The sequence below is a fragment of the Schistocerca piceifrons genome, chromosome 2 (assembly GCF_021461385.2).
Source record: "Schistocerca piceifrons isolate TAMUIC-IGC-003096 chromosome 2, iqSchPice1.1, whole genome shotgun sequence".
NCBI lineage: Eukaryota > Metazoa > Arthropoda > Insecta > Orthoptera > Acrididae > Schistocerca > Schistocerca piceifrons.
In genome coordinates this window covers 29,752,947-29,771,419 of record NC_060139.1, presented here as the reverse complement: position 1 = coordinate 29,771,419, position 18,473 = coordinate 29,752,947, and positions in this window count along the sequence as shown.

The following is an 18,473-nucleotide window of genomic DNA, read 5'->3' as shown; positions in this document are numbered from 1 at the left end:
TCTGTGCGACTAACAGTTTGTGGGCAGCTAGCGAGAAAATATGAAAATTTCATATGCGATTTTGCAGACGATGCGAGATGTTTACATTCCATAGGTAGAGGTAGCAGAATCAACCTTTACGTGGGGTGAGGACAAAGTGTAATCGGTTACGTTTCCAGAAGCTTGTCAGTTTGAAGGCCTGTCCCCAAATCTTGGTTTTGCCATCACACGAACTTCTCGCTGTGTACACGAATTGGTAATATATGCCCCATTGTGTGCAGAGTATTACGTTGCCTGTAATTGTATTCGGCACGAATTTCATTTCCATGGGCCACTGACTGGCTGTATTCTCCTCTTCTATAACTACATATGTGGCACGTCTATAACTCTGCTCTCTTTGGTTGTAGTAAAGTGGACGATTAGCGCCAGTTTCTTTCGAAGTTTCTAAGCCAAATGGTCACCTATAAGAGGCTGACCTTGATTGACGTGTTGAAACAGCAGACTTACTATAGAGAGGATCAGTGTAATTGTTTTGTTCCTTTTAGTCACTGATGTTTTCATTCTATCTGCTAATCTTACAGATTGTGAAAAAGAAGGTGGTTGTACGTCTAATTTGAAGGGTTTTTTAAATTATATTAAATATCCTTGAAGACTACCTTCGTAACTGTGGTAACTTTTATTGAAGTTTGTGTATCTTGAGTGTGGTAAATATTCCGTAAAGTTTGCCTCTCTCAAGTGCGTTAACTGTACTTGAAGAATGTTTATTTTAACCTGTGTTAATTGTACAGAAACATGATATTTTCCAGAGAATCAGTATTGTACTCGGCCAGTGATAGTCAAGTATGAGTATACTGTATGTACGGTGTCCATTTTGACCTCAAATACGTCCTTGAGAGGTTTTGCAGTGGCTGTGTGTCTGTGGCAGTTTGGGGCTAGATTTGCTCCCCTGTACCTGTAATACTTCACAAGATACGTGGTCGACTTGATGCTGTCCAGTATACTCATATTATGAGTAATATTCTCGTCCCATCAGTTTGACAACTATATGCTGTTTCCAGTAGGACTAGTCTCCTACACACATCAGTGATGGTGCAGGCGTGGTTTACTGAACAGAATGAGATTTTTCCTTTTAGTTGGCCTCCTCCTGCACCAGTCATAACTCGTATTAGAAACATATTGGCAGAGACGAGATGGGCCGTGAGACAAAAGAGGCTTGACCTGGTGCACAGAACCTATTATGATCTTCGGAACGTCACCTAGCTACCTGGAAGGAGGTGGCATAGTATGAGGGATTTATTACCTATCTCATAGCCTCCCTTCCTCACACTGCACATCAGTTTTTGAAACTGAAGGCCTTTGGATGGGATATTAAGTGGTACAGAAGTTACATGTTGTGCCCTTTTGAGAGCCAAAATATCTTATTAAGATTTTTAAACTGTTTCTTCAGTTAATATCATGATTTCTACAGATTAAACAAATTAGCGGAGATACAAAGAGATTTGCACTACATCAGATACAAATAGAATATTGTCACTAGGCAGTTGCCTACTAGACCGCTGTCTACGCCACTGAGTTATGAATGCATTATTCTACAACTGCTGAAATTTAGGCATCTCGTACTGCTCAACTACACATCACGAAATGAAGTGCATTTACATGGTCTGCAATGCTACGAACGTCTTGGTGCAGTTTCCTTGGGTGTTTTTAGAGGGTGCGTCATGCTAAGTATCAGAAACGTATTACTTCTTCTACTACACTCACAATGACAAGTGTTCTTTTCTTTTATTAGGGGTTTTGTACACCCCGTAACGTCATTGGTAATCAAATTACAGCCATGGCTGTTTTTTGCGCTGTCAAGAGTACAAATGGATCATTTTTATACAGTGGTATAGGCATTAAAAGGTCATTTGGTTTACTGTGATCTTTCAAACTATCTCAGAGAAACACCCTTTGTTAATACGTCTGGGAATAAAAGAACAATTGATTGAATTTGATACTTCGTGGCCTGTCTGTCGCTCACTGCTCCATCCATTGCTAATAATTTAATTTTCATCTAACAATGCAGTGATTTTAAACAGTGAACCTATCGAATAGCCACCCTGGACTTTGCAACTGAATTAAGGTGTTGAATATCTTTAACTGCTGAGAGGAATCTGTAGTGTTTGCCAGCTACACACAACGAGCATGTGCATAGATACGTGGCGGAACTGGTCTTTCATATTCCTACGCAGTTATTACTGTGAGCCTTAGAGGCGGAAATCCTGCTGTTGAAACAGAAACTGCAGTGCTAAAAGTGGAGTACTCAAGTCCCAGCACGTGATACCGTCTGTAAATCCCTACATCCACACGCCCATCAGAAGTACGGTCGGTGCACGGGTAACAGGAGTGGGAACCACCGGAGTCCCAAGATTCGACAAACCTCCCATTGCACACGCCTTCCTGGGGAAAATTTGTGCCATATTTTACAGCAGCGATGACCCGCTTGCGCTCGTTGGCGAGCAGCGGGCTCAGACAGAACAGAAGGGGCTGGACAGCTTCAGTCGCCACGCAGAAAAAAATTTCTCTCACAAGCATGCCCTGCCATGCACGGGCGCCCCGGCCGTGTTACCAGCAGCACAGACTGGAGACGCAACCGAGAGCTGCTTTGAAGTCTCTCATTATCCCAGCAATGCCGACGGGTCTCAGCACGAGGACCCGTCTCTCTCGAGCCGACAGCTCCACCTGAAAGAGGTTTCTCTTCAAAAAGATGAAACAAAACTGGGACACGGAAGCGGTGGCTTCGCAGCGGCTCTAGTTGATTTTAGTCGTTAACTAAGTTTTGTGCGTTAAAATAGGAGAGTTTCAACATTTCTTCCTTCTTGTTCGTTTGTTTATAGTTTGCCAGCCGTAGTGGACTAACTTAAATTGAATTCGGGAAAGAAATTGGTGCAGTGTTGCGTTTAATCAGGTAATTAGAGCTCATACAGAGGTTAACTGAAAATCATTTCTTCTACACGCCGTTCCCAAACGAAACAGGCAGGGGGGAAAAATATAGTGACACGAAATGTGCGCTCCACTACTCCCTAAGTTCGAGTGCGGATTATTAGATGTGGATATAGATTTAAGAAAACTAACTATCCGGAAAAATCTGACGAATTCTAAACGAACACCGCAATATAATCGTTTGCTGCCCACCTAAACAAATAGAAGAACAGGAGTTACTTGGTGGTGGTGGTGGTGGTTACTTGGTGGTGGTGGTGGTGGTTACTTGGTGGTGGTGAAGGACGACACGGACTACCGAAATGTGTTGTGTATCAGATCACGTGTCAGTGTGTTATCGCGTGTATTAGCGCAGAGAGTGTGTACTGTTGAAGATCGCTACCGCGAGCATCAAAAGCAGCTTCGACTACTACAGCCAAGCAAATCCCAGCGTTGTCTGTCATAGCCACTACACGCTGAGGGCTCCAGCCATCGAGTGTCTTTGGTACGGACTTAAAAATACTGGCACTGTGCGCTGAAAGAATCGTCCGAGATCCGATAGAAGCTTAGCGTCACCAATCACGACAGGTGATACAACTTTAGGAAGACCAACAACAACAACAACAACGGAATGTTTTACCCGATGAAGCAAGAGTGGTTATTTACTAATGCAGGTTGAATAAAACAAAAAGTAACTGTGTCAATGATTAGAACCATGATCTTGAATTCCTGGAGCAATTGGTGTTGTCAGTCGGAACCTATACTGAATTATGGAAGCGAAGCAACACAATCTACTGGAAGTCTTTGCCCTTCCTCTGAGCATGAGGTCTCTACTCCCTCACTCGGAAAGTTTCACTAATATCTCATCGGTGACCTTGCAACTTCACAGTAGCGCTGTGCCGTTATCACTCACCTCTTCGCTGCCGGACTCATCAGGAGCCATTTAGCCTCAAATTTCGAGGGTGAACACGGCAATGCACGAGTACCAAACCCGCCTCTATGCAAACGTGTATTCTGTTATGTCACTGATCTTCTGCAGGCGCTTCATTACTCACATCGATGGAAACGCCTCGTCTTGATCTTCATGTTGTCATAGCTCATAGTAATGTTGATTCACCTGATGGTATGGTGAAAACTTGCTAATCTGCGATTCTTACTGAATTCGTTTGACTGCTACTGACTCTTTGCTCGAATCATCTTGTATTCTGATATTCATCTACTCACATTATTCGCTTGAGTAGTCTATTTGTTGCTGCCACTTTCCCTCAGTGGGGATTGTGCCACATACAGCCTCGGATGTCATGTCCATTCTCCCTTATAATTCAATATATTAATCACATTCGAACATACCTGTCAATCCACAGCAGCATGTCTGTGTCAAATATTGTTAATTCCTCACGACTAGACAGGATATGGCCACTGTCCTATCAAAAAATGTGTCATACCTTTGGTGATGTTTATATAATTTACTTGGAGTCTTTCCCATTTTCTCTGTAAAAATCCGTGCACTTGTGTTTCTCGCATCCTAGTAAAATTGCCATTTGAGAAACATCCTTTCATTTAACTGTTTGTTATCAATGTTGCTCTGGCCAGTAAAGTCTTGTACCTTTGCTGGATATTAATAATCTGACTTGGCTGCTCCTGGTATGGTCTGCATTGTTGCCAAGTCTACCCAAGGTCAAATTGAAGGTCACTTCCACCTTCACCCCACTCCCTCTCCGTTCTAGGCTAATTGGGTAATTCAAAAAGATGGGAAATTCAACGGGACGTTGTCCTACGACGCTGGTACAGCCTGCCAAATTGATCTAAAATGGCGGATGTAGTTTATAATCATTATTAATGACGGTCACTTCCAACCATACCTTTCCTATGTTATTACTATAATTTATCACACAATTATTAAGATTTATGACCCATAAATGTTTTCACGTCAGAATTGATGTTCCTGTTGCGAAGTTAAAAAAATGGAAAAATTCAAATGCTTACCTTTAAAATGGCATCAAATTAAGAAAATATCCACTGGTTTTAAAAACAGTGTTTTACACTCACCACAATCAGACATGAAGCAGGGACTTTTAAATTTTGTGAGTCACATATCCTATCAGCACTCATGGTCTATACACGGATTTGATATGTTTCTCAATCTTTTATACTTCTACATGCAATAGAACTGTGATGCTACATTTATGTACAATCAAAATGCCAATGTGATAAGGTTTAAGGATTCACATTTCGATCTACACTCATGTCCTATATACACACAACCGATAATACGATCAGAAGTACTAAATCTAAGAAGTATAACCGCTGTAAGACACCTGTGCCATCTACAAGGTGGATCTGAAAAGTTCAGTGAATGGTCTCAGAAAACAAACTAAACAAGATACTTTTACTGGCCTTCAAAGCAATCACAATTAGCAACGACACACTTCTGATATCGGTTGTAATGCTGTTGCAAACTGTCAGTGAATACTTCTCAGGGAATGTCTTGAAACATTGTGGTCATGTGCGGCATCTGCAAAGTGGAAGCTTTGCAGGGCTAATTTAAGGAAGGAAACTAAACAAAGCCATTTATCATTAAATATGGAGAATAAGAAAGGTGTTGAAGAAAAGTCACTTTGTATTGACTGAGAAAGTCGAGCACTCAGACATTGCGGATATGCTGAAAAGAGTCAAAGCAGTAGACCTCATCTCTTTTCATTCTGTGGTACATCATTAAGCAAACTAGGCACATTTTTGTATAGAAATTAGAGTCTGTCTGATATATAAATTAATTACATTTCAAATTAAATTCAATCGAAATGAGGATACTGTCGAAAAGCACGATTATTACCAGTCGCAGTATAACAGCAGTGATTGGGTACGTAATTTCGTTTTTGTTCTATCTCGACACATGTAGACATTCCATTGCATGTACTAGGTATGGGCTAAGGCAATTTTTGACAACCAGGGTAGTTCCACAGCCCGCTGGTTTAAGAGATAAGGAAAGCGTCGGCCTCTGGGGGGGGGGGGGGGGTGACGTCGACACCCGGGTAGGGGAGGACGGATGCTGGAGATCGCCCGTCATTGTGCTCTACCCGCTTCTTGGAGAGACCATTATCAGCCAGGTGCACTCAGTAACATTTTTGTGCTAAGGACATCTGTGAATCGTTTCTCTGGTGGAAGGAGGATTTTGTAAATAATACAGAGAGCTTTCTGAGCCATTCATAAGAGAAAACTTTGTAGGGAACATACTCGCTTCTGAAGAGACAGGGGGATTCCTGTAAATGACAGCCACAAAATTCAGCTGCCTTCTTGGAATCTAGCCCAACGTTTCTTTTTCTTTTCTATTTTTATGTTTGCACACTGCAAAACAGAGCGTTAAAGACACCAAAAGCAAGTCATTTGGATTTGCTGGAGTATCACGACTTAAAATATTTAGACGTATGTCTCTGTAAGAGAAGTCTCAATGTACTTGATTGAGAGGATAGAATTTTTCCCATGGTGGTGGGAATAGAGCTGAGACGCCCTGCTTAACCCGCGGGACTGGACAGGTAGTTTTAAGTTGTGGAAAGGGGCCAAAATAAGCAGCTGTCAGTTACACTCTCACTTACAACCTTTTATTTAATCAAATATTACAAAAGCGGAGAAAAATTAAAAAAAGAACAGCTTTACTTTTGGAACTTAATTAGCAGCTGAAAGCGCGGTACAATCTGATGCCTTAAGGGCAAGACCACCTAAAGTTAAAAACGGCTGAAGGCCAATAACTTAAAGCTCAAACAAAATCAGAAATTGGAAAGGCAAAGCCTTATCTTAAAACAGTTCCTTAATTAAGCAGCTGGCCGTGGTGGCCGTGCGGTTCTAGGCACTTCAATCCAGAACCGCGGGACTGCTACGGTCGTAGGTTCGAATCCTGCCTTGGGCATGGATGTGTGTGATGCCCTTGGGTTAGTTTGGTTTAAGTAGTTCTAAGTTCTAGGGGACTGATGACCTATTATGTTAAGTCCCATAGTGCTCAGAGCCATTTGAACCATTTTCTTAATTAGGCTGAAGGCCCAAAGAATCTGACACTGTAAGAGGAAACAACTTAAATTCAAAATTGGCTGAAGGCCCAACACTTAAGGCTCAATAACATTAATTTTAAAAATGCAAAAGGTTTTACATAAAACAGTTCTTAAATCAGGCTGAAGGCCTAAACCATCTAACAGCTTCAGAGCAGAACAACTTTAATTCAAAATCGGTTGAAGGCCCCAAGAATCTGACACTTTAACTGCAAAACAACTTAAATTCAAAATCGGCTGAGGGTTCAACACTTAAGACTCAATAACATTAATTTTTAAAATGCCAAACGCCTTACGTAAAACTGTTCTTAAATTAGGCTGAAGGGCAAAACAGCCTTAATCTAAAACTCGGCTAGAAGTCATACAGCCCGCATCTCGTGGTCGTGCGGTAGCGTTCTCGCTTCCCACGCCCGGGTTCCCGGGTTCGATTCCCGGCGGGGTCAGGGATTTTCTCTGCCTCGTGATGGCTGGGTGTTGTGTGCTGTCCTTAGGTTAGTTAGGTTTAAGTAGTTCTAAGTTCTAGGGGACTGATGACCATAGCTGTTAAGTCCCATAGTGCTCCGAGCCATTTGAACCATTTTTTTAGAAGTCATACAAGTACAAACAACAGGAACAAACAAGGAAAGGCAGTACACCCAAGGGTGACTTGGAATTCAAACACTAACGCTCGCTTAGGTGAGACAGGCAGTCGGCCCAACTATTGTCGATCCGACGACAACCCAACCGACAGACAGTCAATGGATCCACCGACAAGATAACTGCCAGCGGGGTCGAGCAAAGTACGCGCCGCAGAGATTTCCTCGCTGCTCCACGCCAACCGACCAACTGCCCAGACCCGGAATCGGTGAAAGGACGAAGTATACGTCGGCCGATGAGACTACCAGTCGAACGACCAACCAACGATCGTCCCGCTCCTATCTCCCTCCGTCGGACAGTTCATGTGTGTCGCCAGCGGTCGGCGAGTACTGGCTGTGCCGGCGCCCCACCGGCGCTCCCTCCCCCGACTTCACTCCTGCTGCGTCCCGACTGCACTCCTGGCCTCTCCCGACTGACCCAGACACACGACGACCCATAAATACTGTCCGTCACTCCGGCGATGGTACGGCAGTAAACTTATCGATATGCGCTGCTGCTGTCGGGAAAGTAAGGCACGAAGCTAGTGACGCCAGTAAGTGGAATAAGAAAACGAGGCGGCAGTAATTGACGATGACAAACAGTAAATGGCCTGAACACGAGCCGTGCACGGCTCAACAGCAGCGTCTTCTTAATTTTGACGGTGTTGGGACACACATGTTAATTGCTTTATCGGCGATTGCGGCTTGAAATGCGGGGGACGTCCACGAACTGATCCACGCAGTTCCTTTTCGACACTTCGGATTCTACTACGAGTAGGATGACTTCAGGATCAGCTTGCACTGTTACTTCATGGATTTGTTGTCGGTAGAGACAATTTGTTTCCCGCACACAGTCGGAACGATCTTCGGTCATAATGCTCCAGGCCGAGACGTTTTCCAGCAGACTTCTCGACAGTTCAGCGACGGCATGCACACAGGAACATGTAGCGAGCCATCGGCAGCTCCCGCAGCCAGTACACTCATACTTCACCGATGGACGGAACCGGTGCTATAGGTCGGGGTGAATTTAACAACACTGAATAAGTTCGAGTTATGCTCCATCTAGCCACTGGGGCTGGCACAGTTGCACATCTTCATTTATGCTTCATTGTTTCACGGGCGTCGCGTCGGATAATGTTGTGGAAGCCGCACAGTGTTTCGACGAGACAGCTGCCCGTAATCTACAGGTGCTTACTGACGCTTTACTGAAATAGCTCGCCAGTACATGAGTTGATTCGCTAGAAAAGCGCAGGCGCTTTTTTTCCTTTATAGTTATTTTAATAGCTGAACAATCAGGTAGGCTGCCAGCGGCATGCTACGCCGCTCTTCACCCATAGTGTTGACAATAACAGAACACAGAACGGAGAATCAGAATGAACATAGTAACGGGCAAAAAAATGGTGGTCACAGATACACAAAAAACACGGAGGCGTTCACACTCGACGATAACGACACTGAAAACACGTTGACACGGCGCACATAACACTGATGAATCCGACGGCACAAGTGAACGTAGTAGCGTGATGGCGGACACTAAAAACACAAAACGACGTCACACACACGAGACACTGATGGCGATGACCTCTGGTGCGCGAATGTCCACGTAGCGTGTGCAAGTCCGGGGACCTGCCAAGAGGGGAAGAAGGGGGGGGGGGGGTTGGAGAGGGGAGAAAAAAGATGCCAATGGCTGAGGAGATGGGAGGAGGAGTAGAGGGACAGGGGAGGGGAGGCCCGGGGGAGGAGCGGAGAGAAAGGGAGGAGGGAGGGAGGGTGCCCAAAGGAACAGACAAAGGAAGAGGGAGGGAGGATCAAAGTTGGTAGGAGGGATATATGGAGGGGAGGAGGACATCATCAGGGAGGGGGAGCTGTCGGAAGCCACCTTGGGAGAGGGTAAGGAGGGTGGAGAGATGGAGACCGTGTGGGACGTGGGAATACAGGCACGGCAGTGGGCGGGGGCGGGAGAGGATGGGCGAGACAATTGGGTGAGGAGGATCGAGTTTGCGGGAGGTGTACAGGATCCGTATCCTTTCAAGGAAAAGGAGGAGGTGCGCAGGCGCCAAAGGGTGAGGCTATAACATCATCATAGACGAATCATAGAGCATGGCGACAGCCAGTGCCCCCTGCTGGTCAAACGGGCCATGGGCTCCTCATTCGCGACGCGGGGAAAGCGCGGCGGTAAATAGCAGCCCAGCACGCGTCCAGGCAAAGTGTTGGCGCTCAGTGTATGATCCTTTCGTCCGCTTTCACATATTATCACTGCATCATTAAAGAAACAGGCGAAATTCGTATAATTAACGACCTGCTTAATAGAGACACTGGATTTCAACTCAGCAAGTCATGGGAATCAGCACTGGCGGTACAAGGCATCGTCGGAAGCGGACGAATCTGAGTCAACACAGACGGAGAATCAAAGTCTGGACACTTAAACTGGGCGCCAACACTCTGCCCGCGCGCTCACTGGGCCGCTATTTGCGCCCATGCTTTTCCCGCGTCGCGAATGAGAAGACCGTGGCCCGTTTGTCCTACAGGAGGAACTGGATGTTGACGTGCTCTATGATTCGTCCATGATGACGTTGTAGCCTCAACCCTTGGTACCTGCGCTTTTCTAGGGAGTCAGCTAATAAATTGGCAAGGCATTGTAGCAACACGTCAGGAAGCACCTGTAGATGACCAGCACTGTCTCATAGAAATACCGTGCAGCTTCCACATCATCCGACGCGACACCAGTGAACTAATGAAGCAGTTACTACGTCGGATACATCTCAAAAAGCACATCTTCACTTATATCCCAAGCATGAATCCAATCAGTGCTGTTGTGTGACGGATTTGAGTCCGTTAAAATTGAGTAAGTTAGTGAGCATCATGTGCTTCCCTGAACTTTGTCAAACATAAGTCACATTAATTTTATCCTTATTCTGACTTCATTATTATTGTTGTTACATATGGAGTAACTTTTACTGATATAACTGACAATCCTTTTAACGAAATCAAATTGTGATAGCAAACTCAGGAATTTATCGTGATTTTGAATTTCATTTCATGGTTAGTCATCCCTGTCCTCAATTAAGGAAACTGCATGGTTACTCCCACCGGTTTATCCACTGCTGGGCCGAAAATTTGCGCTTATTACATTTAATTAGCGTGGTTCCTTGACTGACAGATCTAGACAGATCACTACCTAGCATCATTTTTCCATCTCTTTAAAAGTGCGGGATATTTCACAATCTCACAATGTGAGGCATTGTGCTTCGATCATTCCACAATTTTGTGACAGTTTCTAAAGGTTTTGCACCAACATCATATGTGTGTGGTCTAGCTACTGGTGACTACTATGAAGGCCTGTAAAGGTATTTTGCTAGTAACTCCTGCTTCCTTTTTTCCTAGACCATTCACCAAACTTTACAGACGCACCTTTTATATGCCAGTATTACGTTAAAAACGTGGTATTCGTTGCACAAAAGACATTGGTTAGTAATGTATGGCCCAAAAAATGTTAAAAAATGCTGGTATATCCAAAAATGCATGATAGTTTCACTGTTAAAACAACCACTGCTGCATAATCGTCATAGTGGACACAGTCTGGTGTAAGAATGTTTGGAATTCCAGTACCACACTTCCTACACACACACAGACACACACATACACACACACACACACACACACACACACACGCACGCACAAAACCCTACAATATGTATAAAGTGCGCTAATGTCACAGATCATATGCACTATAGATCACTTGCAAGTCATAGCTAAGTTACACTGATAGCCAAAGTTCCTTCTTTAAGGGGGGAAGTTGATGAAACTGACCAAAAATATCAATTTTCGATTTATTTTTTATTTGTTAGTACAACTCATGGACAATAATTTCCCGAAGTTTCAATGTTGAAATCGCATCCGAAGTACCTGAAAATTAATTAAAATGTGACACGGCCTCACTGCCACGCCCACGTTCTGAAGCAGCACCTCAATACGAGCTCAGTGAACAACGATTCTGTGTATTACTTTCAACTAAACGTGTGTGGGATGCATCTAGAAGGACGTGACATATACCCTTTAGTTTTATAGATCGTCTTTGGCCGATCCTGCACTTCTCAAAAAGTGTGTTCAGGCCAAAACACAAAATCCAAAGGAGTCTCTAAATTCACTCATATGGAAACGATGCCCTAAAAACACATTTGCATCTGCTACAGTTGTTAGAATTGCAACTTATGATGCAGTTATTATATTTAATAATGGGAACGTCGGGAGGATGAAGGCATTAGAAAGAATGGGCTTCAAGACAGAAAATTTTACTCACGACATACTGAGAAAAATAGATTTACAGCGCGTCTCTGCAGCTGAAAAGTCAGTTTAAGACCTGGTAAAGGAAAGAAGACAGACAAGAAGACATCAGAAGAGAAGTCTTGAAGGAAAAGACGACCCAGAGTACAAATGGGGTGCCTTCGGAAGAAGTGACGTAAAGAAAAAAGTCAGGTTGAACTTTAAATTGCGTTTTCTGAAAAGTTCGTTTTTTATAGTTTATGTACCTTTTCCTCAGATTCTATCAATGCTAGAATTATCAGATTTTGTACACATATTTCTGTAAACCTAATAAACGTAGTCTCAAGAGCAAAATTTGAAATTGTGATTTCACGTGAGATATGGGGCAAAGTGTTTGGAATTTTGCATGAATTTAAAATTGTAATTGTGGAATTATAATTAAAAAATATGAAAATTCTCCTATTTGACCTATTCCGAAAACTTCAAGAGAGAAGCTTACAACATATAAAGAGATAATCAGAGAAATTTTTGTAGAAATCCCTTGAATACTTTCTGAGAAAAAGGATCATACATTACTTTTTGAAATTAAAACTTCAAATTTCATTAAAAAAAAGTTGAATATATATAATCAAAGGATTTTATATGTAAATGTGTTACTTTCATGTAAAGCGGAGTACCAAATTTCATTGCCATATCTCCAAAACTGTGGAACTTGGTGCATTTTTGAAATAGTGTGTGTTTTTTGTCAACATCCTCCCTTAACAATAACCACAGATGTATTTTATCCAGTTACAGCTAACTGCCGGGTGTGGTAGGAAGGAATGGACCAACGACAATGTCTTCGTTAATAACGATCGCTGCAGCCAGCAAGCACAAATCCTGCTCGCTACAGCCGCTAGCGCTGACAATATTTTAACTGGTGCCAGGCTGTTGGCCTTGAGTAACAAGGGACCTAAGTGCATTTGCAGACACATGACGCCGTGCCATGCCTCTCCACTCCAGGAAGGACTGCTGTGAATCGTCACTGAGTTTCACCCTCTGCAGAGAGCTTCCACCCTCACGTGCGTCCAGATGTGTATACAGAGAGCTCTGTCCAGCATACCCCTAGCAGATGGCAATGCAGTGCAGAGAGATAATTCAGGAGGACTGTCAAACCACAAAACTTATTGTGACAGTGTGCATGTACTGTGAAAAGTGATAAACCCTATACTAAACACACTTTATTAAAGTGTAGAAATGTGCTGTCATCTTCCTCTTATACACTGTAGCACAATCTTATTTGGCCGCATGTCCTACACAATCTATCTGACCCAGAGATTATTTAAGTTAATGTCTAATTCATCTGTCATCCCCATGTAGTCTATGTTTAAGGAGAATGGTGGATTGCAGAAGAAAGTTATTTTATAAACAAGTCCATTACTTTCATCTCACTCTGAAGACGGACAAAATCTCGTTATTTAAGGAATTGTAGGTTAGAGTCCGTAGGCAGCCTGCACACAGGATTTGTGATGGTATCCCTGCTACACACAGAGATCGACCTGAAAGTTGTTTTGATATTTAATGTTTGCAGTTTCTGACTGGTTCCTCATCTCTGCATTATAAATGGTGTTCTACATATTTTTAATGTTTTGCCACATATTATATGATTCCCATCACTATGCTACATCGACGTTCCATTAGCTAAAAACCATCTCGACCTCCAACCCATCCCTCCCTATGTAGACTGATGTCACAGCAAGAGGAATAAACCAATCAAAACTACGCCGATTCCTTGGGGAAGTAGACAACCAATCTACCTCACCACCCACAGCTAATCAATAGGTGCATTTCCCATACTGTTTACAACAGACAGCATTGCTCATACCCATTATTCCCAGTCAGTGCAAGGAGTATACCGTAAAACAGATTTGTAACACCCATGTATCTCATTAGATTTGTGGTGCTGAGTACAACAATTATTTAACCTCTGCCCATGCTCCTTCTGTGTAGAAAGTAATTTATAAACATTGCTTGCACATCTTCACTAGCTGTCTGTACATATTGTTTGTTCATAACAGTTGTTTTCTCCACACACTTCAATGTACGTGGGTGAATGTGCTCCCCTATTAGCTGCTGTTAGTGTAGTGTATGATAGGTATTATGCACCAATTATATGCTCAAGACTGTCCAGACATCTACTAGCGAATATTAATATTGGGTGTGTTCTATACTCGAAACACAGACCGTACCCTTCTCCAACACAGCTGCACCATATGCAATTATTCTACATCCACATCTAAACGCCTACGCTGCGAACGGCTGGATAGTACATGGTGGAAGGTATATCATAACAGTACTGCACATTTTATTTTTCCTATTCTGTTCTCAAGTACTGAAGGAGACAAAGTTGATTGCATATGTGACACTGTACGTGTCCTAATCGCCCTGTTCTTATCATTGTTCTCTCTTGGACTTGCGATTTGGCATATCATTTTGTTAAATATGTATATTCTACAACTGGAGCCTATTAACATTAAACATTCTACTCTAACAGTCCAATGAGTGTTCACAATCTCATTGTTGTTTCCTTGGTAGTTTTCTTGGAAACAGAAGTCGTTGTTTGAAGTAGGTGGTGACTCCTATCGATCTTGTTAAAAATCCCAATAAAATCTTGCATTACATCCAGGTCCATAACATAATAGTAACCTACATGGAGTTACCACACTATCACAGGTAGCTCATCTATTAGCACATCAATTTTAACATCAGCCATTTCCACTTTATATGGTACGTGAGAAGGATTTTTGTATTTCCTAAAAGTGATTTCTAAAGCTTCTTTGCCAATTTTTTTGCGAGTAAGCCTCTAGCTCACATCTTGTTGTAAACATTTAGGAGCCATTGTAGTTTCGCCTTGAAGCAATGTCTCACACAGAATTTAACATCGAGATAATTCTTATATGCGCCACACATTTTCTTCTTTAACACTGTAGACAATCTTCTCTAACTGTTCTCGGTAGTCAACTTGATCGAAGACTTTAACAACCAGACTGTAGTCACAAAATAGTTCTATATTGTGCATCAGGACGTTTAAATTCTCCCTCCTAACGGGCGTAGCATTTTCGGTGTAATTTATATTAACAATGTCAATAGCAGCGCTGTCCAATGATAACCACAAACTAAACCATTTGTTAGTTGGATCTGTATTTCTCCCTAATAGCTCAGGGATGCTGAGGTATCTGAAGTAGGCCTTGTTGAAACTTTTCACTACCACAGAATACCCACCAGTTGTGGCTATCAAGGCTTCTTTTATAATCTAAAAATACAAGATGGCAGCAGATTTCACTCATGAGGCAGACATTTTGCTGACAAGTCAGAACTTTTGCTGATCATTTGCAATTTTTTCTGAGGAGGCAGATTTTTTTCTAACTAAACAGTGTTTTTCTAATGAGACTGAATTTTTGCTGAGTTAGCAGAATTTTTTCTACTTATTGGAGAAGTCTTGTAATGGGGGCATCAGTTACTGACTCGTGTCAGCTGCTGGGGTGTGGGGCTCTCAGCTACTGGTGGTGCAGCTTTCCCACAATAATTGACACCCACAGTTGCTGACACCGCTAGTAGGTAGAAAAAGTTCTAGATTAGTGTTACTGTGTTGGGGTGTTTTTCATGCTTAGGACATGATACTCTTATTTCACTTAAGGAAACGCTAGATATTAAACAATTTTACAGTAGTGTGTACTGTGTACAGCAAAGGAGCAGTCTGGAGAAGATGACAGTCTATATCAATAAGACAATCCACATACTATCATAAAGCAGCACCTGTGAGACAATGGTTTGTGAACAATAACATCCTTGAAATGTACTGCCCTGACCAAATTCCTGACCTGAACCTGATGGAACATCTTTGAGATGAGTTAGAACGTACACCTCACTCTAGGCTTCAGAATTCAATACCACTAGTTTCTCTAATTCCAATTCTTCAGGAAGAATGGGCTGCCATTCCTCAACAGACGTCCAGACACCTCACTGAAAGTCTTCCTAGCAGAGTTCTTGCCGTCATAATTCGAAAGCCTGGACGCACCCATTATTAATTTTACAATGTTCGTATTTTGGCTATGGCAATTTGTTGCAGCTTTTTCTGTAACGTGGGGTCAAAGACGATGTATGAAGCAATGTTTATCTGTAATCATGAGGGGGAGAGAGAACGAAAATTCACTTAACACTAGTGATTAGAATAATATTGGTGATAGTTCGCTTGATAAAAAACCACATCATTTGAAGGAAAGTTTTGATCATTGCTTGCGTTTTATGATGATAGTCAAAAGACTCAATTGAAGTTGACTGTGAGAACATTCCACTGACGGTTCTCAGAACGTGTGTTTTGGAAATTGTTCAGATAATTGCAGTGTCTGGAAGCATAACAGAGTGTAGTGCGCAAGGCAGTACCCAACTTGATAACTGTCCAATCACAGAGGAGACTGGCGACATCTGACGAGTGCTGAGACTTGCCTGTTTGGGTTGTCTTGTGCCCGTTAAGGAGCGGTAGTTAAATAATTTTTTTACTACAGATTTGTTGCCAGTCACAGAACTGAGATGCAGAGAGAAGCATCTGAATGTTTTGAATACGTATGTCTGTTTGCTGTTGGTTTGAAATGCACAGATACAATACGTAGATCTAAAACTGCTTTTTCTTGACTAAGCATGTCTCAGACCTCCATTCCTCCAAGCTCACGTTCCTTGTGAGAGTGGGAATCCCAAATATGATGCTGTGTCAACAAGATGGGAAGTGTCAATTAAAGCTCATTACCCTCTGTCTTTGCCTGTCAAAACTTCTGATTCAGGAAAGGGGTGTGTTATAAAATCTAGAAGACTCACTGCAACTAGCTTTGTCACAGTTTCTGCACTGTTAGATATGACACTTTCGTCATTGCTGCCCTCATCGTTCATCACCTCCTTCTTCTTGCGCGCAAAATGTAAGTTCAACGTATCCTGTATAATACTGTTACTAACAGAATCTCTATGTTTTTCTTATTAATTGTTCATTAAGTAAACAGGGGAATAAAGAGAGTTCTGAGACAGTTTATATTTAAACAAGATGGCAGACCCTCCGCACGCCTCTCACTCACTCTCCGTGAAAGCCCAGCTCATAGGAGATTCCCTCCTCCCTCCCCCTCTGAGAAATCGCCAGCCCTCCTCAACTCTGGCCTCTGGAAGTTCAAACTTGCGTGCCGGGTCAGGACTCGAACTGAGAGCTATGTTTTTGAAGTTTGGAAGGTAAAAGAAGATGTTCTGGCGGAATTTTTATATCAAATTAATTGAGTAATTAAGTAAATTGATCAATTAATTGCCCCTCCCCTTCCTTCCCCACCTGGAAAAATGGGGGAAAATTCCAAATCGGTAGGCAATTCAAATTTTCGAGGTAAATTTAAATGCTAATTACATTACATCGCAAAAGAGAATAATAATAATAATTAGTAATATATTCATTACTTATAAAAGTTCAATTTGCGTATTACTCGTGCGGAAGGATGTATGGAACGTTCTTTATTTTATCAAAATTGGAATACTGTTGCAGTCCAACTATGCCATCACAAGCGAAAATAGGCGATCAAAAATACTGCCACAGTCTAATTCCGCTTCTCCTTTGGAAGGAAATTCAAAAATTATCGTAAAATTTCTAAATCAGTGGGGAAAAAGCAAATATTTACCTGTTCCTGTCGAAATTGGCAGTTGGGGAAAGTATTTACCATTGATCGACCACTAGACAGTGCTTCTAGCCAGTCTCATTTTTTTGGGGAAGTCAATCTTGTGACTGGTTTCATACGCCTGCCACAAGTTCCTCTCCTGTGCCAGTCTCTACATCTCGGAGTAGCACTTTCAATCTACGTCCTGAATTATTTGCTGAATGTATTAGATTCTCTGTCTTTCTCGGCTGTTTTTCCCTCTATAACTCCCTCTAGTAACTTGGAAGTTATTCCCTTGTAACCTCCCCCTCACTTAACGACCTTAATGACAATGAAAACTTAAACCGCGTGTAACTAATGGAAATTTGAGAAAAACAATCGTCACCGAAGTTAATCTGTCAGTAAAAAGAGAAGAAAGGGTTACATCTTAATTGAAAGGAAAAATGCAAATGATATTGGTGGAAATTATTTTTGAGAAAAGGGTAAAATTAATAAAGAAAGTAAATGTGCAGTCGTCACGCTAACAATTAATTGGCGTTAATTTGATATTTGAGATTTGGGGAAGATTACGGTCGCCAGTCCTATAGACAACTACTATAATAACTGAAAAAGATAGGTTATTGCACACATAATTAGCACTAAAAGCGTGGCAACTGAAGGTTGACACGTGTTGTGTGAAAACTGAAAGTTTGTCAGAAGTAATAAATTTCGCAACACTCTGACTTAATTTAGCAAAAGAATTAATAAAACCGGAAAATTGAAAGTTAATTTAGTGACTGAAATAAATAGTGAGATTTGTTTCTGAAGCACTACGAAATTCAGTAAAATAAGGTTAGTCTTGGGCTCCCTCAACAATCATTTCAAAAGCTACTTGAATCTACGCAATTTAGAATAAGAGATTTAACTTTGAACTTGAATTAAATTATTCTGGACAATTAACAATAGTAACATTTGGTACG